A 21988-nucleotide genomic window follows, 5' to 3' on the forward strand; every position below is an offset into this window, starting at 1 on the left:
TTTTAGCAAATACCACCTGAATGTTTTGGATTTCCTGTTTGCTTTGGAATGGCAGGACCCACTTTGACTTTAGAAATTATCATTTCATTTGCTTCCTCTGAATGTCATTGATCACAGTTATCACCTAGTCAGCTCAAAACATGGCATTAGGGGCTGTCAAATTCAGCAGGGGATAGAGTAATGCTTATTAGTAAGGCTTAAAAATGATTTTTAAAAGTTTACCTCCTGAAGATTTATTTCCCAAGCCTGCCTTAATTTTTCAACTGATATCCTTTGGGTTAAAGTACTACTTTCTAGAAGGCTTTGTGAGAATGAATATATGGTAGAGCAGATAACATAGAGCTTGGCATACAGCAGGGGCCCAATAAACATTTGCTGAATAAAGTGTTCATTAAATGGCATCCCTCTTAAGCATATTAGTTTGGGTTAAGTCCAGAGTTCAAGATCATATACATACACTCCTATGTTTATAGCAGCATTATTTACCATAGCCAAGATATGGAAGCAGCATAAGTGTCCACCGACAGATGAATGGATAAAGAAGATGTGGTATATATGCACAATGGACTATTATTCAGCCATAAAAAAGAATGAAATCTTGCCATTTGCAATGACATGGATGGCACTAGAGAGTATAATGCTAAGCGAAATAGTCAGAGAAAGACAAATACCATGTGATCTCGCTCATATGTGGAATTTAAGAAACAAATGAGCAAAGGGCGGGGCGGGGGGGAGTGAGAGACAGACAAACCAAGAAACAGACTCTTAACTATAGAGAACAAACTGATGGTTACCAGAGGGAAAGGGGGTGAGAGGGATGGTTAAACAGGTGATGGGGATTAAGGCGTGCCCTTGTGATGAGCACTGGGTAATGTCTGGAAGTGCTGAATCACTATATTGTACACCTGAAACTAATATAAGGCTGTATGTTAACTATAATGGAATTTTTTAAAAAAGGATCACAAAGAAAAATCCAATGAGGATGGGATGCAAGGCAGAGAGATGTCAGTAAACTGGGGCAGGATAGAAAGCAGGAAGTATGTGAGCACTCAGGGCTGCAAGCATCTACTAGAACTAAGCTTAAAAAAATGGAGGAACCTTGACTGACTTTCTCCTCAAAGGTATGTGGTGCTAGGAACAGTGTGTGGCAATCTGTAAGGTGTTTAGTAAATATTTTTGGAGTAACAGAAGGCAAAATTCATGCACATCAGAGTTTTGCAACATGTGTGCATAGTGGTACTGATGTTGCAATATACGTGATTATTGCAGAGAATGAGAATTAAAAAAATGAGCCAAAGACTCAGCAGGAAAGAAGGTTCTTTCTGTAAAGGAAAACTAGGAAGGACAGAAATGGGTCAAATAGTCTCTAAGTGAAAAAGAAAACAAAAGGTGAGTAGTGAGAAAAGGCAATTAAGAGTTTCCTTTTTCTCCTGAGGTTTCAGGTGTTCGTCCTGTGAGAAGTATTTGCCAGCCATGATGTGGAACACTCTCTCATTTAGTCCTAGCAACAATTATGAATTCATGTCTACTCGCATCTGCATTTCAGAGATGAGAAAACCAAAGCACTGCAGTCACATAGCTAATAAGGAACAGAGCTGGGATGCTAGCTTTCAGAGGCTGAACACAGAGCAGAGGACAATACTTGAGTGTCTAAATAAGTTCTGGGCATGGTGATTCCGCGTCCAGTGCAAGTATGCAATATAGACCCTTGAGCTTCAGCTGACGCTTTGGCTCTGAGGCACACAGACACTCTACGTAATTAGCACCAACAACGCGGGGAGGCAAAGGGCTTTGAAAAGATGGTCATGTGGAGAAGCCAAGGTCATGGGGAGTGTTTTAGCTTTCATATATTAGCACTGTCTTCCCATTGGTTATATATTTTCTGATAATTAAACATTTCAAATGTACCTCTAAAAGTGCTCACTGGGGGAGGTGATATCTGTGGCATGGCAAGCGAGGGGACAACATGAGAAAAAAGAAGGAAATCCAAAGAGAGACACAAACGTTTCTTGGAAGCCCCTAGCGCATACTTTATTTCATTTAATCTTCAAAGATAAAAACCAAAAAGAAAGATAAAGCCCAAAACTTATTAAATAATAATTATCAGCATCAATGAGAGTTGAGATTTATTTTGTCTCATAAAAGTTAAGGTTTTCCCAAGGTCAAATAGCTAGTCAATGGCAAAACCAGAATTTGCCTTCTGAGAAATAAGTATCAGAATAAACAATGAGTTCATGCTGGGTTGGGTGATTATGAATTTTCTTTCTAAGTTTTCTATTATGTGGTTAACTAACTTTCAAAACAAAAAGGAGAAAAGAGAGTATCAGCTATAGGTCTAAATAGAACCATCAGCACTGGCAACAGCCACATCATAACAAGTTACCAGATTTGTTCCCAGCTAAAACTAGAGAGAAGGGATCATCACTCCACAGGAAATGAGTTTGTGAGCAGCTGCTCTCTGTTACCATGGCAACCCACAGAGCCTGACTTCCTGAAATGCAGCACCAAATCAAATCTACCAAATCCATGCTGGAGAAACGTCTTCTCTCTCAAATGTCCTTGTAAGAGAATCACGGTCAACAGCCTGTTCTCCCTGGAAGACATGTGCCTCAAACCTCTGATGAAGCTGAGGACAACGAGAAGCATGAGGTGAGACATGCTTATGATTGGGTGAGTTGGTCGATTGTGGGGCTGTGGACCCTTGAACATTATCTTGGCCCAGCCCTGACCAGCTGTGTGACCTTGAACAAGTCACCTGACTTCTCTGAACCTTGATTTCCTTCCCTGTTACCTGTGGCTCAGTTGTCATGAGAACTCCGGGCCACATGTATGCAAAGTGCTTAGCTCTGTGCCAGGTCCCTAATGACTGCTTAATAAATATGGCTGGTGAATAATTACGGACTTTTATCATTTCTTCCATTCCTTTGATAAACATGTATTGATTGCCAACTCTGTGCCGGGCACTGTTCTAAACACTGGGAATACAGTGGGAAACAAAACAGATAAAAATAATGACGCTTACATGCTGGTAGGGATACAAACAAATAAGATTTTAAAATAATATATGTAGTATATTAAGGGGTGCCTGGGTGGCTCAGTCGGTTGAGCATCTGACTCTTGATCTCAGCTCAGGTCTTGATCTCAGGGTCGTGAGTTCAAGCCCTGTGTTGGAGGTGCAGAGCCTACTTTAAAAAAAGAAAAAAGAAAAAAAAAAATATGTAGTATATTAAGTAGTGATAAATGCTAAAGAGAAAAAAATTAAAGAGGGGGTACTAAGTGTCAGTATGGAGAGGTGGGTAGCCAGGGAAGGTTTCACTAAGATGGGACTTTTGGTCAAGACATGAAGGAAGCAATGACAGAGCCATGCAGGTATCCGGCAGAACATTTCAGGTAAAGTAAACAGCAAAAGCAAAGGTCCTCAGTGGGGGGCTTGCCCCCCACATTTGAAAAATAGCAAAGAAACTACCTTGTGGAAATCGGACTGAAGGGGACAGGGAAGAAGTGGAGAGCTCTGTTCAGGGACAGGAATTCAGACCAGAGAGGAGCTTGGACCAGGCTGGTGAAGGTGGACATGCTGAGCAGTGCTCAAATGCTGGATATTTTCTGAAGGGTATGCTAATGGAACAGCATAATCAAGAGATACTTAAAGGCCAAGGCTCTATGCTAGTTTGAATCCACTACAAGGCTGGAAATAATGACCCACTCATGGTAGGCACTTCAGAAATACTTAACATTCTCAGAGTCGCAAGATACCTTAAAGCTTGCTAATTAAGACATGTTGTTAACAGCTCTTGATTTTTCTTATAACCACTCTCTGGCTTTAACCAAATTATACTCAACAAATGCCACAGGAAAGCACTACTTCTCAGGGCAATCGATTCTATACTTAAATAGTTCTTACCCTGCATGTAACATGTCTCTCTGTAGCATTAAAAAATAAATACAAATATGATGTGGTCCTTTCACCTTTTCAACTTCCAAGGCTTTTTTTTTTGTATTTCTAGTCTGATACCGAACATAGTCTATATCACACCAATTACTATGATCTACCTATAGAAGGAAACTTTAAAGCTTCATTCAAAGCACTGATACAACTAATGAGGGAAGCTCTGAGGACAGAGGACTATGGAAATGCCTCCATGGTGGATTTTTATCACAGCAATGCAAATTCATTTGTCAGCATGGATTTAGTCAAGATAAATCAACCCTACGTTTAGCCAATAGTTTTCCTATTTTCCCCCACTAGGAGGGTTAACAGGACTGTCTAATAGTTTTCAGAAATCCATATATATTACGTATTCTTCATCTACTAGTTATTCTTAAACAAATAAATTTGACTTCTCATAATTTATTTAGTAAACATATGTTGGATTCTAGCGATTAGGGCTAAAAAAAATTTTAGTGAAATATTCTTGCATTAGAGTAATGGGAAAGCAATTTTTCCAACTTTTACAAAGTTATAATCTGCATACACTCAAATTCACCCTTTTTAGTGTGTAGTTCTGTAAGTTTTGACAAACATACACAGTTGTGTAACCAAAAGCAGAGTAAGGTATAGACCAGTTCCATCAACCCCAAAATTCTCTCAAACTCTTTTATATCCAAACTTTCCCAACACCACACCTTTCCTTTGAATTAATCAATTTTTTTTAATGATTCCATTTTACCTCCATTACTGGTTCATTGTTTATATTCTTATTTTTTTTAGTGATTATCTTAGAGTTTACAATATACACCTGTTATTAATTAGAGTCTACCTTCAAATAATAGTTTATGGCTTCAAGTGCACTATACATGTCTTATTAACAATATATTTTCAACTATATCCTTTATGCTATAGTTGTCATTCAACACTTACATATGCTCCAAACACAATTCATTGCCTCTATTTTTGCTTTAGAAAATCATTTATCTGTTAGAGAAATCAAAATAATAACAAATTTGTTTATATTTAACTTTCACTTATTCCATTTGCAGCACTCCTCATGTCTTTGTTTCTCTTCATATCCAAGTTTCTGTCTGCATCATATTCTTTCTTCCTGAAGAGCTTCTTTTAACGTATTGGGGTTTTTTTGTTTTTTTGTTTTAAGATCTTATTTATTTATTTGTCAGATAGAGAGCGCACAAGCAGGGGAGCTACAGGCAGAGGGAGAAGCAGGCTCCCCGCTGAGCAAATAGCCGGATGCGGGACTCGATCCCAGGACCCTGGGATCATGACCTGAGGTGAAGGCAGACGCTTTAACTGACTGAGCTACCCAGGCGCCCCTGTTCTATTATTTTTGATGTTATTGTGAATGGGATAGCTTTCTTTTTCATAGTTTCATTATCAGTATATGGAAATGCAACTGATTTCTGCATGTTGATTTCATATCCTACAACTTTACTGAAATCGTTGATTAGTTCCAACAGTTTTTTTGGTTGAGTCTTTGGGATTTTCTATATACAAAATCATATCATCTTCAAATAGTGACTTTACTCCTTCCTTTCTGATTTGGATGTCTTTTATTTCTTTGTCTGGCCTAATTGCTCTGGTTAGGACTTCCAGTACTATCTTGAATAAAAGTGGTGAGAGTGGCCGCTCTTGTGTTGTTCCTGATCTTAAAGGAAAAGCCTTCAGCTTTTCTCCATTGAGTATCATGTTAGCTGTGGGTTTGTCATATATGGCCTTTATTATGCTGAGGTACGTTCCTTCTTTACACAATCTGTCAAGGATTTTTATCATAAAAATATGCTGTATTTTGTCAAATGCTTTTTCTGTATCTATTGTGATGATCATTTGAGGTTTATGTTTCATTCTATGAATGTGATGTGTTACATTTATTGATTTGCACATGTTGAACTAGTTCTCTATACCAGGCATAAATCCCTTGATCATGGTGTATAATCATTTTGATGTGTTCTCTTTTTTGAAGATTTTATTTATTTATTTGAGAGAGAGACAGAGAGAGAGAGTGCAAGCGGGGTTGGGAGAGAGACAAGCAGACTCTGCGCTGAGCATGGACCCTGACATGGGGCTCGATCTTACCACCCTGAGATCATGACATGAGCTGAAATCAAGAGTCGGACATTTAACCGACTGAGTCAGTCAGGCACCCTCACTGTAATGTGTTCTTGAATGAAGTTTGCTAATACGGTGTTGAGAATTTTTGCATCTATATTCATCATGGATATTGGTCTATAGTTTTCTTGTAGTGTCCTTATCTGGCTTTGGTATCAGGATAATGCTGGCCTTGTAGAATACATCTTGTGTGTTCCTTCTTCAACTTTTTGGGTGATTTTGAGATGGACTGGTGTTATTTTTCTTTAAATGTTTGGTAGCATGCACCAGTGAAGCCATCTGGTCCTGGTCTTTTCTATGTTGGGAGGTTTTTGATTACTGATTCAATCTCTTTGCTTGTTATTGGTCTGTTCAGCTTTTCTTCCTGATTCAGTCTTGGTGGGTTGTATGTTTCTAAGAATTCATTCATATCTTTTAGGTTATCCAATTTGTTGACATATAATTGTTTATAACAGTATCCTATGATCCTTTGTATTTGAGAAGTTATCTTTGTAATATCTCCTCTTTCATTTGATATTATTTATTGGAATGTTCTTTTTTTATTTAGTCTACCTAAAGGTTTGTCAATTTTATCTTTTCAAAAAACCATCTCCTAGTTTTGTTGGTCTTTTCTGTTATTTTTATGTTGTCTATTTCACTTCTTTCCATTCTGATCTTTGTTACGTTGTTCCTTCTGCTAACTTTGGGCTTAGCTGGCTCCTCTTTTTCTAGTTCTTTGAGGTATTATAAGGTTAAGTTGCTTATTTGAGTTTTTTCTATTTTTCTGAATATATGTGTTTATCACTATAAACTTCCCTCTTAGAACTGCCTTTGCAGCATCCCATAAGTTTTGGTGTGTTCTGTTTTCATTTGTATTTGTTTTGAGATTTTTTTTTTTATTCCCCTTTTAATTTCTTCTTTGACCCACTGGTCGTTCAGGAATGTGTTGTTTAGTTTCCACATACTTGTATTTTTTCTAGCTTTCCTCTTGTTGATTTCTAGTTCCACAGTATTGTGGTCAGAAAAAATACTTGGTATGATTTCTACCTTCTTTAATTTGCTAAGACTTGTTTTGGGGGCCTGTCATATGATCTATCCTGGAAAATGTTTCATGTTTACTTGAGAAGAATGTGTATTCTGCTGCTCTTAGATGGAGTGTTCTAGAAATACCTGTTAGGTCTATTTGGTCTAATGTATGGTTCAAATCCAACATTACCTTGTTGATTTTCTGTCTGGATGATCTATCCATTGATGAAAAGGGTATTGAAGTCCCCTACTATTATTGTACTGTTACCTATTTCTCCCTTTAGATATGTTAGTATTTGCTTAACATATTTAGGTGCATATATATGTTATGTATAGTATGTAATATAATAAGTCATATATATTAAAATAATTCCCATCCTCTTGAGTGTGGGTGAGACCTGTGAATATGATGGGATATGACTGCTGTTATTAGGTTAAATTATATGGAGAGAGAAAAGATATTTTATAAATGTAATCAAGTCCTTAATAAGTTGATTTTAAATTAATAAATAAGGACATTACTCTGGGTTGGCCTGACTTAATCATGTAAGACCATTTAAATAGGGTCTATAGATCAGATACAGAAGAAGCTAGAGAAATTAAAAGTAGCGGACATGCTGTACTGTTGGCCTTGAAGAAGCAAACTGCCATTTTGTGGAAAGGGTCACAGGGCAGGGAATGGTAGCTGGCCTCTGAGAGCTGAGGATCTCAGTCCAACAACCACACAGAACTAAATTCTGCCAACAACTGTTGAGCTTGGAAGAGGACTCTGAGCCTCAGATGAAATCATAAGTCATAACTCAGGATGGTATACTGATTTCAGCCTGGTGAGACCCTGATCAGGAAACACAATTAACCTGACCCACAGGAAACTGTGATATAACATATTTATGTTGTTTTCAGACTCTAAGTTTGTGGTAACTTATTATGTAAAGCAATATAAAACCAATGTACACTCCCAGACTGATTTAATTAATATGGAATGAAGCATGGGAATTGTGTTTATTAAAAGTTCCCATGTTATTCCAGTGTGCAGCCAAGGTCAAGATCACTGGCCTAGAATTTCTTTTACACACTTCCTTTTGAATCATGGAGAAGAAGAGTTATTTTTCTCATATCACGTCCCTTGCAGCTTAAATTTTTAAATAAACTCTACCTTATGGTACAACTGCTATCACTGTGGTTTATCATTTGAAACAGCAACTTTTCAATGCCTCTTCAATTTCTGACAGATAGAATGATACTTAAGGGCATCAGTCTTATTTTAAGAAAAAATGTAATAGGTACATTCATGTGTCAGTAATTGCTTTCCAGTATTGAGAGAGAGAGAGAGAATGTCAAAAGAGATCTCAGCTAAGTCACCCAGATGGTTTTCCATAAGGATTTTCTTCATGCCTATATAATAGAAAAAAATTTCATAGGGCTCTTTTACACATAGAATGGCAACATCAATGCTAACTGCTTATGAAACACCTTTTAAAAAACTTCTTTCCAACATTCAAATAAACGAAGTGCGGATAGATTTTTTGCATTAAAATGTAAAACTCTATAGGACATGATTGATCCTAAATTTCAAATTTGTTCTTCTGACAGTCCCCATGGAGATTTAGCAACAGAATGTCTTACTTCTCCATGACCATCAGAGTTCTTAAAATTACATCCTGACTAGGCTATAACATCACTCCTCCAAATAACATACAACAGTGGTTCTCAGAGTTTGTTCCTGTGATCAGCAACATCAGCATCACCTACAAACTTGCTAGAAATACAAAATCTGCAACTCTAGCTTTGACCTACTGAATCAGAAACTCTGGGGTTGGGGAAGGCCACAGTGTGTGTCATAACAAGGCCTCCAGGTGATTCTGATGCATGTAAAAGCTTGAGGAAAAAATAACACAGAAGACAAAGACATTGACATATATTTATACTCTCACCACAGAAAACTTTTTGCCTTGATTAGGCTATAAATAAAATTTTGGAAATTGTTCTCTCTACTGCTGTTCCTAAACTAGGATTCAACAGACTTGTAAAGAAAACCCCTAAAGGAGCCAGGACCACAAAACCATTGCATGATGCTTTTAATATTTTCTGACTTCTGTTATTTTCTTTGCTTCTTGTTCGTTTTATAAGTAAGTAGCCAAGGTCACACACCATGCTTTTTCTTTATCTCAACTTATAATAATGTCAGCCTTGATACAAATATCTACATGAAATTCTAAAGAAATCTACCAAGGTAAAAAAGAAGACAGACTCCCAACAGCTTGCTGTCTTCTGGGAGTTCATTGGTTCTCTTTCTGTCAACAACAACTCTTAATTTCATATTCCAAATTTGTTACTCTTCCTTGTCCCTGAGAGAAATTTCAAGGGAAGCTTAATGCTTAAATCTGGTGAATAATTTCCCATCTTCATGCTACTCAGGTTTCTTTTTTTTTTTTTACTTCTGTTTCATGCATCTCACATCACCTCATTTCTTTGTGATTTTCCTTACGATTGACCTCCTGTTCCTTTTCATGACAAGAAGTCTCCCTCATCTTCCCAGGATTCCCTCTTATAGACAGTCTACTGAATACATGTGCAGAATCATTAAATGTCCCTACCTCAGCCCAAGTTTCTTAGAAAACAGAGCCTGTAGCAAAGATTAATACTAATATTTTACTGGTGGGGTGTTTGGAGAACATGTGAAATTCCAGGGGAGAGATAAGTCATAAGAACTGAAGCAAGAAAAAAAAACAAAAAAAACAAATACAATATAGAACATTATCAAACTGGCCACAGCTTCATAAGAAAGTGTGGCCATTTGGGGCGCCTGGGTAGCTCAGTCGGTTGAGTGTCCGACTCTTGGTTTTGGCCCAGGTCATGATCTCAGGGTCATGAGATCGAGCCCCACGTTGGGCTCCGTGCTCAGAGGGGAGTCCGTTTGAAGATTCTTTCCCTCTCCCTCTGCCCCTCTCCTCCTCGCACACATGTGCACTCTCTCTCTCTCTAAAATAAATAATCTTTGGGGCGCCTGGGTGGCTCAGTCGTTAAGCGTCTGCCTTCGACTCAGGTCATGATCCCAGGGTCCTGGGATCAAGCCCCACATCGGGCTCCCTGCTCAGCGGGGAGCCTGCTTCTCCCTCTCCCACTCCCCCTGCTTGTGTTCCCTCTCTCGCTGTCTCTCTCTCTGTGTCAAATAAATAAATAAAATCTTTAAAAAAAATAAAATAATCTTAAAAAAAAGAAAGAAAGAAAGAAAATGTAGCCATTAGATCAATCACATGGACCATCCTCTGAGAGGCTATATGGAGCCATTGCACCTCAGAAAATATGTGGGAAGAAGAAAAGGAGTGGGATTTACCTAAGAAAATCCTTCTGCTTACCATATCACCTAAGGAGTGGGATTTACCTAAGTCACCTTCTGCTTACTGGTTACTGAGCTTCTCCAGGAAACCACTAGGTCAGTTGAGTTCCCCATTCATGATTGCAAGACATCATCTACAGCCAGAAGGGGTGGAAGTAGCAATAGCTTCTATGGGTTGTAGGACTGGGGTGTCTGAGCTGTGGCAGCTTCTTCTCTGAGCCATGTGGAAGCCTTTTGTTACCCTGGGAAGCTGAGACAGACAGCAGTTTGAGGACATGTGTTCATAACAGTGATGGATGAGGATCTCCATTAGTAGGTGGTCAAGTCTTTAGGTGGTGGGGGTAAGAGAGTGGCCTATAATGCCAAGAGGATCTGAGGAGATGCATAAACTGGGTCAACCAATTTAACACCTCCAGTACACACCCTGAGAGTGGAAGCGAAAATCCAATCTTTGTCACTTGTCATCTCCTTAACAGTTAAAAAGACTTTTATGACTATTGGTGTACCTGGTCCTGAGGCTGTAATAGACACTCATCTTCTTCACCAGCATTCTGGATTACTGTCACCCTCTGCAAGTACTTAGTCTCATTTGGGTTGCTTGCCTGGTAGGGTGAGCCAAAAATTCATCCCCAAGGGTTAAACCCTTAGTAGTCCTGCCCTCAGTGAGCTGGTGTTGCTAAAATTTCCAATTTATATTAACCTCTTCATGTGGAAACATCAAGAGATGCCCTAGGGACACTTCTGAATGTGAAATATACTTCTCTCAATTCCCATTGTTCCGTAGCACCCTTGCTCCTCATAGTGTTTCCCCTCTGGAAACCATGGCCTCTAACTAATCAGAGCCTAAAATTGTGAGTCAGGAATCATAAATTGCACAACTGGATCAGTCAGATGTTGAGATAGACCTATCCTCTATTCCACTTTTATTTCCAAACCGCTGTGTTCTAGCTATTAGGGATACAATACCATATAATGATATGTATGTTCAGGCATATACTGCCCGGTATGGTACTGCTATCCACCTGTCTGGTGACTTAGAAGCCTGCCAATTTTGAGTGACATCCAATGCAAGAGAAGGCTCTGACTAGATGCAGAGTGTAATACAAGCTAGCCTACCATTTTGGAAATACAACTTAGCATATTCATTTGTGCTGAAGGTTCCAGCATGTCAAGGATACTCTCTGCAGAATCTCTGGAAGGCCTTGATAGGAGAATCACACAGTGAACCCCTATTTCTAGGGAAAAGCCATCCTCTATACCTGTGCTATCTAATAGGGAAACCACAGGTCACCCATGGATACTTAAATTTAAATAAATTAAAATTAAAAAACTAAAAATTCAATTCCTCAGTCTCACTACCCACATTTTGAATACTCAATAACCACATGCGACTAATGGCTACCATATTGAGTGGTGTAGACAGAGAGTATTTCCATTATTACAGAAAGTTCTATTGGACAGCCCTGCTCTACACAATAAAAAATTATTCTCCTTTAAGAAAGATGTTACTGATATGCTGAAAAATTGACCATGGACATCAAGTTACCGTGCAATGAGAGCTGCTTATCATGAACTTGGTGTTTTCAAATCCACTGGATTGTAAATTGGGGCTGGGTAAAAAACAGTGGGAGGCTTTTCAGTAGGTTCAGGGAAAAAAAATGTTTAAGAGACAAAAAGCTTACAGATACAAAAATATAGAATACTAACAATAGAAAGGATCTTTGAGAACTCCTCAGTTAATTTTATATGTAACTTGCAGAGCTCTTCATAGTCTACAAAAATTAAGAGGGAAAGAAAATCCATGTACAAAGCCAACTAATATTTTAATGTGACTAACTCAAGGTCATCCCCTAGTCCTCCTTCTATTAAAGCACCTGGCTGCATTTAAAAGTGCAGAATGTGCATCAGAATCTAAATAGCTCCATTTCACAAAATTGGTTACTGGGAGGACAGCATTCACGATTCAATTTAACAAACTCCAGTACCTCTAAGAATGTTACCAAGAAAGTTTCTAATGAGGTAACAAAGCATAAAATTTGTATCAAAACTATGTTTTCAAGTTTACTGGAACTGTACAAAGTAGTTTCTTTTCATTATTTTTACTTTTTGTTGTATCAAAGGTATTTCTAATACACATAATTGTTTGTGCTTTCTTCCTCTTTCTTGATTAAATTACCTCAGATTATTTTTCCCCATCACTAAATTTTACAAAGAACCAAAATTTTGATTTATTAATTTCATCTCCCGTTTCTGTTCTCATTAATTTTGCTCTTATATTAGTTCCCTACTGGTGCTTTCTTGTGATTTACTTTGTAATACCTTATCTAACCTTTTGATTTGGCAATTAAATTAATTTATTTTATTCTTTTATTTTTATTGATGTAAATGTTTAGGGCTTTGGAATTTCCTCTGATCACTGCTTTTTTTTTTTAATGAGATATAACATTTTGTAAGTTTAAGATATACAACATGCTAATTTGATACACTTATATATTACAAAATGATTACCACTGTAGAGTTAGCTAACACCTCGATCACCTCACATAATTACCATTTCTTTTTTGTGTTGAGAGAATTTAAGATCTACTCTTAGCAACTTGCAGGTATAGAACAGAGTATTATTAACTATAATTATCATGTTGTATGTTAGATCGCCAAAATGTATTCATCTTATAACTGGAAGTTCATATTCTTTGACCAGCCTCTCCCCATTTCCCCCACTTCTCAGCCCCTAGTAACCACCATTCTATTACCTGTTTCTTCAAACAGCTTTTTTAGATTTCACATATAAGTGGTATCATACAGTATTTGTCTTTCTTTATCTGACTTATTTAGCATAATGCCCTCAAGGTCCATCCACATTGTCACAAACAGCAGGATTTCCATCTTTCTCATGGTTGAATTTCATATATATATAATCACATTTTCTTTATCCATTCATACGTGGGTGGACATGTAAGTTGTTTACATGTCTTAGCTATTGTGAATAATGCTGCAACGAAAATAGGAATGCAGATATCTCTTCAAAATAGTGATTTCAATTCCTTTGGATATGTACCCAAAAGCAGGATTGCTGGATCATATGATAGTTCTATTTTTAACTTGTTAACTTCCATGCTGTTTTCCATAGTGGCCGCACCAATTTGCATTGCCACCCACAATGCACGAGGAAGGGGTCCCTTTTCTCCACATCCTTGCCAACACGTTATCTTTTGTGTTTTTGATGATAGCCATTCTAACAGTACCTGCTAGACATCTGAGTATCTTCTTTAGAAAAATATCTATTCAAGTACCTTTTCAAGTACCTGCTAGACATCTGAATATCTTCTTTAGAAAAATATCTATTCAGTTCCTCTGCCCATTTTTTAATTGATTTGTTTGGTTTTTTTTTCCTTTCTCTCTCTCTCTTTTTTTTTTCTATTAAGTTATATGGGTCCTTTATATATTTTGGATATTAACCCCTTGTCAGGTATATGATTTGCAAATATTTTCTTCTACTCCATAGGTTGCCTTTTCGGGGCACCTGGGTGGCTCAGTCGGTTAAGTGTCTGCCTTCAGCTCAGGTCATGATCTCAGGGTCCCGGGACCGAGCCCCACACATCAGGCTCCTTGCTCAGTAGGGAGTCTGCCTCTCTTTCTCTGCTCCTCACCCTGCTTGTGTGCACTCTCTCAAATAAATAAATAAAATATTTTTTAAAAAAAGGTTGCCTTTTCATTTTGTTGACTGTTTATTTTGTTATGTAGAAGCTTTTCAGTATGATTTTTGGGGGGGGGGCTATGACACTAAAAGCATAAGCAACAAAAGGAAAAGTTAATATGTAGAACTACTATGTATTTTTTATATGTAACCATCATTACTGATGACTCTATATATCTTTTTTTTTAGAAATTCTGTAATTTCTCTTTGTATATTCCCTTTAATCCAAAAGCTTTTCAATAGCATATGTTTTCCAACTGAGGTAAACCTTTCTTGTTTTGTTTTTTTTAAATTGTTTTGCTTTATGGTTTCTATTTTGATTTCTGTTTGCTGGCACTGGAATCAGCGAATTTTTATTTATTTATTTATTTATTTTAATATTTTGGGTTTTTTTTGACAGAGAGAGACACAGCGAGAGAGGGAACACAAGCAGGGGGAATGGGAGAGGGAGAGAGAGAAGCAGGCTTCCCACTGAGCAGGGAGCCCGATGCGGGGCTCGATCCCAGGACCCTGGGATCATGACCTGAGCCGAAGGCAAACACTTAACGACTGAGCCACCCAGGCACCCCGAGAATGTTGTTTTAATAGCTTTACTTCATAGAATTGATCATTGCTTTCTTGTACTGTACTAGGCATTCTGTATTTGTGAATGTAATGAAGAAAATGGTAGGGACGCCTGGGTGGCTCAGTCAGTTAGGCGTCCACCTTTGGCTCAGGTCATGGTCCTAGGGTTCTGGGATCGAGCTCCGCATCAGGCTCCTTGCTCCGTGGGGAGCCTGCTTCTCCCTCTGCCTGCCACTCCCCCTGCTTGTGCTCTCTCTGACAAAATCTTTAAAAAAAAGGTATAGTGTCTATTATTAGGGTGTACAGTTCAATATATAACCAAAATATCTACCTTACTAATTATGTTGTTTATGTGCTTATATGCTTACTTTTTCTCCTACTTCACATTTTTTGTATGAAGAGTGGTATATTAAGATCTTCTGTTAATACTGTATTTATATCCATTTTTCCATGCATCTCCTGTACATCTGTTTTATATAAGTGTTTACTGTGTCATTTAGTGCATAGATATTCATAATTGATATAGCGTTATTATTAAATAAAACTTTTAGCATTATAGAGTGTCCTTTTTTATTTAAAGTTAATTCGTTTTTTACTTAAACTTTCCTGTGTCTGTGACCAAGATAACAATTTCTGCTTTTATATTGTCTCCATTTACCTAGCAAAACTTGGTTCATCTCTTTATTTTTAATGCTTCTGAATCACTGCATTTTAGGTGTGTCTCTTGTTTTGTCTCTTGGATCTTTCTTTAGGCACTAACTGGAAAATATTTTCCTTTTTAGTCAATTTAAACTCATTACATGTATTGATATGATGCATGTGGTGGGTCTGAATTCTATCATATCTTTTGTTTTCATTATTGTGTTTTATGTTATATACTGCTTCTTCTATTCGGTGTTTCTTATTGACTCATTTCAAACAACATTGCTTTTGGCATTTAAAAAAGTTAGTATTTCTTTTGGTATTAAGGAAGGATTTTTACTAATAAAAGTAAATACCATCGTATTAATACATTTTTAAATGCCCTTAATCCCTCTTTTTTTATTAAATGTTTACTAATATTTCAGTTTTAAATTGTTTGACTCCTGCCTTTTAACCTACAACAGTCGATCTTATTCTGTTTCCCCTTTTTCTATCCTGTCTACTCCCATATTTCAGTTGAATTTCTTTTCTATTTTTAAAAACACGTTTAAATACTATCCTTCTACACAGCTACTAACCTTTTAGTCCTTAGATCTACAATTAAATATATGTGATTCTCACCATATGTCTTTTGCAAAAGTTTCCTCAGTTATGTCTTGGTTGGCTGAATTTTATCCTCTAGTACATTCTTTATTAAGAGCTTTTGAGTACAAAATTCTCTGTGTTCCTACATATTCAGAATTAACTTCTTACAGGATTTTTACTCAACAGAAAGCTTGACTCTATGTAAAATTCTTAGTTTGTATTTTCATTACTTAAGCTTTTGAAAATGTCATTTCACTATTGCCTTCATTTGTATGTTATTTGTGAGAATTTTAACACCAAGCGAATTGTCTTTTCTTTGAAACTTTCTTAATTTTCTGCCTGAAGGCCCAGGGAATTTTTTATTTATCTTTAAAACTGAATAGTTGTATTAGGATATTTCTCTTGACTTGATCATTCCAGTTCAATTTTACCCATTTCACTACACTCAGAACTTTTTTTTTTTTTTTTTTGCGGGGGTGGGGGGGGGTGGGAAGGAGATTGGGATTGTTATCTTAAATACTAGTTCCATTCTACTGTATTGGATTTCTTCTTAGGAACCCAATTATAATATTTTAGAGCTTCTATTTCTGTACCTCATTTCTATCATTTTCACTCTGATACCTTTTACTTGTTTCTTCCTTCTAATTTATTCTACTGGATTTTTTCCTGGTTTATATCAATACCTTTTATTTAATTTTCATTTAAACCTATTATTCCTTGCATAATTTAATATTCCTATCTAATGTAATTTTATCTTTTACTTCTATATCTTTCTTTAGTTCAAACAACTCTTCTTTTATCCTTGTTTGATTTTCTTTTTCTGTAACTAGATTTTGTATTTCTGACTCAAGATCTCCTAATATTTGCATAGGATACTTAATTCAATTTAGAGAGCCAGGCTACAGTTTTCTTAAACTTCATGAGTTTCTATTTTGGGGGGCAGGGGTTTTTATCAGTGGAAATGCCTTGTGTTGAATTTTCTGTTTCTTACTATATTTTTGATGTGTGATTTTTCTTTTCCATTTCTATTCATTTCATGGACACAATGATTTTAGACTGTCCTTTTTGTGCAGTTATTTTTTTTATGAATGACATTGTTAGGTCAGTTGATATGTCTTGTTTCCCTTTTTTTCTGCAGGATTTTTAACTTTCTGCTGTTATTGCCTACTTGCCCTTCATGAAGACATCTTCAAGGGCCAGCACTTTCTCTATGTATCTATTCTTCTCCAAAGCAATGTTTCTTTGAAGCTTCTACTTCTAATTCCACTTGAATTCAAACCCCTTCCCTGTAGCCAATTCTGTAGAGCACCAAATCCCCATCCATGTTTAGTATTTTGTCATTTGGTATTAAATTTTCTCTTTTGGGGGGTGATTTTATCTATGCTTTGCTTTATGATTTTTCCATAGAGTTCCTTAAATATCCCTCTCCCTAATCTCCATACCACAGCCTTGCGGTGATTAGTAATGGAAACTCTGTTGGAAGTTGTTTTATTATTCAACCTAGAGGTAGTTCATAATGCATGGTATGCTTTGTCTTCTAACAGTGATGAAGGTATGCATTATGTAAAGTCTTATTTGTTCTCCCTGATGATGTTATATATATATTTGGGGTTTTTTTGTGTGTGTAGAGAATATGTGGGGAGAATCAACACCATATGACTGTCATCTGAATATTTTTCTATTGACTCACAAAAACCTGATTTCAAAACCAAACTCTCTATACTCCAAATCTGCTCCTCATACAATATACACCATTTCCATAAATGGATCTCTATTCTTCAAGTTATTCAGGGCAAAAAGATATAGAGAAATTTTTGACCACTTTTCTCTCAAAACTAACCCTAAAATCAAACTCACAGAATATATACCAAATCCAACTACACTATTTTTTTTTTGCCAAATCCACTATATCACCTCAATCCAAGCCACCATCATGTGTTATCCAAATGTCAGCAGTAGCTTATAACTCCCATTTTCTGCTCTTGCTCCCCCCAAATATGGTTACCAAATAGTTGTCAAATAAGGCCTTATTAAATGTTCACTAGAACTTAGAATAAATAACTCAGAATAAAATTTAAATCACCTGTTCTGCTCAATACAGATCCATTCCCTATTAATCTCCCATAGTTTTTGACCACCCTCTCCCTTGCCCATGTGCTCCAGCCATACAGGTCTTAGCACTATACATATAATGGAATGTTTTCCAGCCTTTAAAAAGAAGGAAATTCTGTAATATGCAACAACATGATGGACCTTGAGGACATTATGCTAAGTGAAATAGGCCTGATTCAAAAAGATAATACTGCATAATTCTACTCACATGAGTTATCTAAGATAGTCAAATTCACAACATCAAAAATAGGAATGGTGGTTACCAGGGGCTGGGGCAGGAGGAAATGTAGAGTTATTAATCAATAAGCATAAAGTTTAAGTTAAATAAGATAAATCAGCTATAGAAATGTATTGTACCCTAAAGCTTTGTTAGGAGGATAGATCTCACATTAAATGTTCTTACAACAATAAAATAAAAATTAAAAAATAGAAGATGCATATTACTAAAATCAAGAATGAAACAAGGGAAATCACTATGGACCCTGCTAACACCAAAACAGAATAACAGAATACCATGAACCCTACACACATAAATTTGACAGTTTAGATGAAGGAGACCAATTACTCAAAATGTATAAACTACCATACCACACTCGATCTAAAAATAGGTAGTTTGAATAGCTCTATAATTACTCTGGAAATTCAATTTTTAATTTTAAAAACTCCCTCAAAAAAACCTTTCAGATCTGGATGGTTTCACTGGAGAACTCGACCAAATGTTTAAAGAAAAATTAATAACAATTACACCTCATTTTTTAAGCCAGTAGTACCCTAATATCAAAAATAGATGAAAAACAAAAAAGGAAAAATATAGACCAGTATTCAACATAAATAGAGACAAAAAAGATTATTAGCAAAATGTTAGCAAATAGAATTTGGCAATATATAAAAAATAATTTTAGAGCATGGCCAATTTGTGTTTATTCCAGAAATGCAAGACTGTATTAATATTCAAAAATCAATCAATATAATCCATCATATTAATAGGGAAAAGAAGAAAAATCACATGATTTTTGTAATGCAGAAAAAAAAGTGGTAACATTCAACACCCATGTAGATTAAAAATTCTTAGAAAACTAGGAATAGAGGGGAACTTCCTCAACTTGATAAAGAGTACCTACAAAATCAATTACAGCTAACAGACCTATTGATTTCACTTAGGGCAGGAGGTAATCAAGACAATTTGTGAACAGGTTTGAGAACTGTGTACCCTAGAACTATGATTCTAGCAAACATAGAATTTTTGATGTGAGAGAAACTATTGGGGGATTATTAAATCTGATTCATTTTTACAGGCTACACTGAAGATACAATTCAAAAATTTCAAAATTAATACAGTTCAGCAAAATTATCTCCAGTGTCACTTCCCAATCCCTTTAAAGTCTTTCCCAGAATTAACTTCCATAAGCTTTATAAATGATAAGAGAGGGGCACCTGGGTGGCTGAGTCGGTTAAGTGTCTGACTTGGTTTTGGCTCAGGTTGTAATCTCAGGGTTGTGGATTCAAGCCCTGTGTCAGGCTCCACAATGGGAGTGGAGCCTGCTTAAAATCTCTCTCTCTCTCTCTCCCTCTCTCCTTCTTCCCCTCCCCCCACCTTCTCTCTCACCCTTTCTAAAAAAAAAAAAAATTTATAAATATAAGAGAGGTAGCATTCTTTTCATAACACACTTAACTGCTCTCCATTTTTAAAGCAATGCTACAATAAAATTCATGTTTTTAGTAGCCAAATTATTAGTGAAACTATTGTAAAAATGTGTGTGAATTTTAAGTCTTCAAATTGCAGAGAAATTATATTTATACATTTATTAGATATCAAATTTCCATCTGTTTTATCTGAAGTGAGCTTTCTAATATCACTACTAAGATTCATTTCTTGGGGGGGAAAAAAAAACTATTTTTCTCAAAGTTCTAACCCTGGTGGAAAATCAACTTACAAAGACAATAACGACAATGTTGGGAACGTTTCTCATCTGGGAAACCCAGTCGGCGAAAAAACCATCCTACTGGCTATTGGCAGGTTGAGTTAAGCAGTGGACTGTGATATAGAATAACAACCTTCTACTATGCACTAAGCATGTGGCTGAGTAATTGCCACACACTGGAAATTCCCAGTGACTCTGAGATGTCAGAGATAAACTTAACAAGCAGCGAATGTCCTAAATGGGTATGTATCTGTTGTACAGTATAGAAATGCCAATACATTTCGCACAAGATTGTAACTGACCTTCATTTCCAATCTGTGTGGTATTTGCCACAGAGAAATCCAACTGGCACATTTAATGGTCTTGCAGAAGACAGGCTTTCAAAGATTTCTGTCATGATATCTAGATAGTTCTGGGTGGGAAATGGGAGTTTTTGGGCTCTCAACTCACTTTTGTTTGTGCCCCATAGCCGATGCTGATAGATAAAGGACTTGTATTTAAAATACGCAAATAACACTTAAAACTCAACAGTAAGGAAACAACCCAATTAATTATTTAATGCAATTACAAATGGTATTTTTATTTTAATGTAGGATTGTTCATTACTGTTATAAAGAAATGCAATTGATGTTTATATATTGCTTTTGTACTTTGTCTCCTGGCCAAACTCACTTAATAGTTTTATTTTTTTTATATACATTACTTAGGATTTTCTACATAGATGATTAATGTCATCTGCAAATAAAGAAGTTTTACTTCTTTTTCTGTCTGAATGCTTCTTACTTCTTTTTCTTGCCCCACTGCATTGGCTAAAAGCTAGAGTACAATGCTGATTATAAGTGGTGAAGGTGGAGATCCTTGCCTTGTTAGCTGTAGCTTTTTTTGGAGATGATTCTTATGGGATTGAAAAAGTTCCCTTCAGTTTTACTCATCACCCGCTACTATAACAAAGTATCATAAACTGGGTGGCTTATAAACAACAGAAATTTATTTCTCACAGTTCTGGAGGCTGGAGTCTGAGATCCGAGTGACAGCATGAGGTGCTAGTGAGACTCCTTCCAGGCTGCAGACTGCTTGCTGTGTCCTCACATAAAACAAAGAAGGCTAGGGGCGCCTGGGTGGCTCAGTCGGTTAAGCGTCTGCCTTCGGCTCATGTCACAATCCCAGGGTCCTGGGATCGAGCCCTGCATGGGGCCCCACATCAGGCTCCCTGCTCACTGGGGAGTCTGCTTCTCCCTCTCCCTCCTCCTGCTTGTGCTCTCTCTCTACTCTGTCAAATAAATAAAATCTATTTAAAAAAAAAAAACAACAACAAAGAAGGCAAGAGAACTCTCTGGGGTCCCTTTTATGAGGGCAGTAATCCCATTCATGAGGGTTCCACATTCATGACCTAATCACTTCCCAATGGTCCCACTTCCTAACACCATCACATTGAGGGTTAGGATTTCAACATATGAATTTTGGGGGACACATTCAGTCCATTGCACCTTCCATTTCTAGTTTTCTATGAGTTTTCATCAGGAATTGATGTTGGATTTTTTCAAATGCTTTTTCTTCATCTACTGAGATGATAATATGTTCACTTTTATTTTTAGTCTATTAATATGGTCAACTACATTGACTAATTCTTAAAGTTTGAATCTGCCTTGCAGTCCTGGGATGAACACCAAATTGTTGTGCTGTATTACCATTTTTAGATATTGGTGGATTTGATTTTCAAAATTTTGAGTGATACTGGCTTGTGGTTTTCTTTATCTGCAATGTCTTTGTCTGGTTTTGGTATGAATAATGTTGGCCTCATAAAATGACTTATGACATAGTCACTTGTCTTCTATTTTTTTCAAAGAACTCATATAGAATCGGTACAGTTTCTTCCTGAGACATTTGCTGAAATTCACCACTGAAGTCATTTGCTCCTGCAATTCAATTTGTGAGAAGGACTTTACCTACAAATTCTATTTCATAGAGTGCTATTCGATAGGTGTATTTCTTGAGTTGCCTTTGATAGTTTGTGTCTTTCAGGGAATTTGCCCATTGTCTATTAAGGTTGTCAAATTCACTGG

At 36.6% G+C, this 21988-nt stretch overlaps 1 long non-coding RNA gene across 2 annotated transcripts in view; it reads left to right on the forward strand.

The window, feature by feature from the left end:
- The first annotated feature begins 2514 nt into the window (after positions 1-2514).
- The window catches only part of LOC116646056, a 162917-nt gene continuing 143443 nt past the window's right edge, over positions 2515-21988 (forward strand). For both annotated transcript variants that reach the window (XR_004302067.1, XR_004302068.1), the window contains exon 1: positions 2515-2649. This is a non-coding gene — a long non-coding RNA (uncharacterized LOC116646056). The remainder of the gene's footprint in view (positions 2650-21988) is intronic.

The sequence above is a fragment of the Phoca vitulina genome, unplaced genomic scaffold (assembly GCF_004348235.1).
Source record: "Phoca vitulina isolate PV1807 unplaced genomic scaffold, GSC_HSeal_1.0 scaffold35, whole genome shotgun sequence".
In the NCBI taxonomy this organism is placed as follows: domain Eukaryota; kingdom Metazoa; phylum Chordata; class Mammalia; order Carnivora; family Phocidae; genus Phoca; species Phoca vitulina.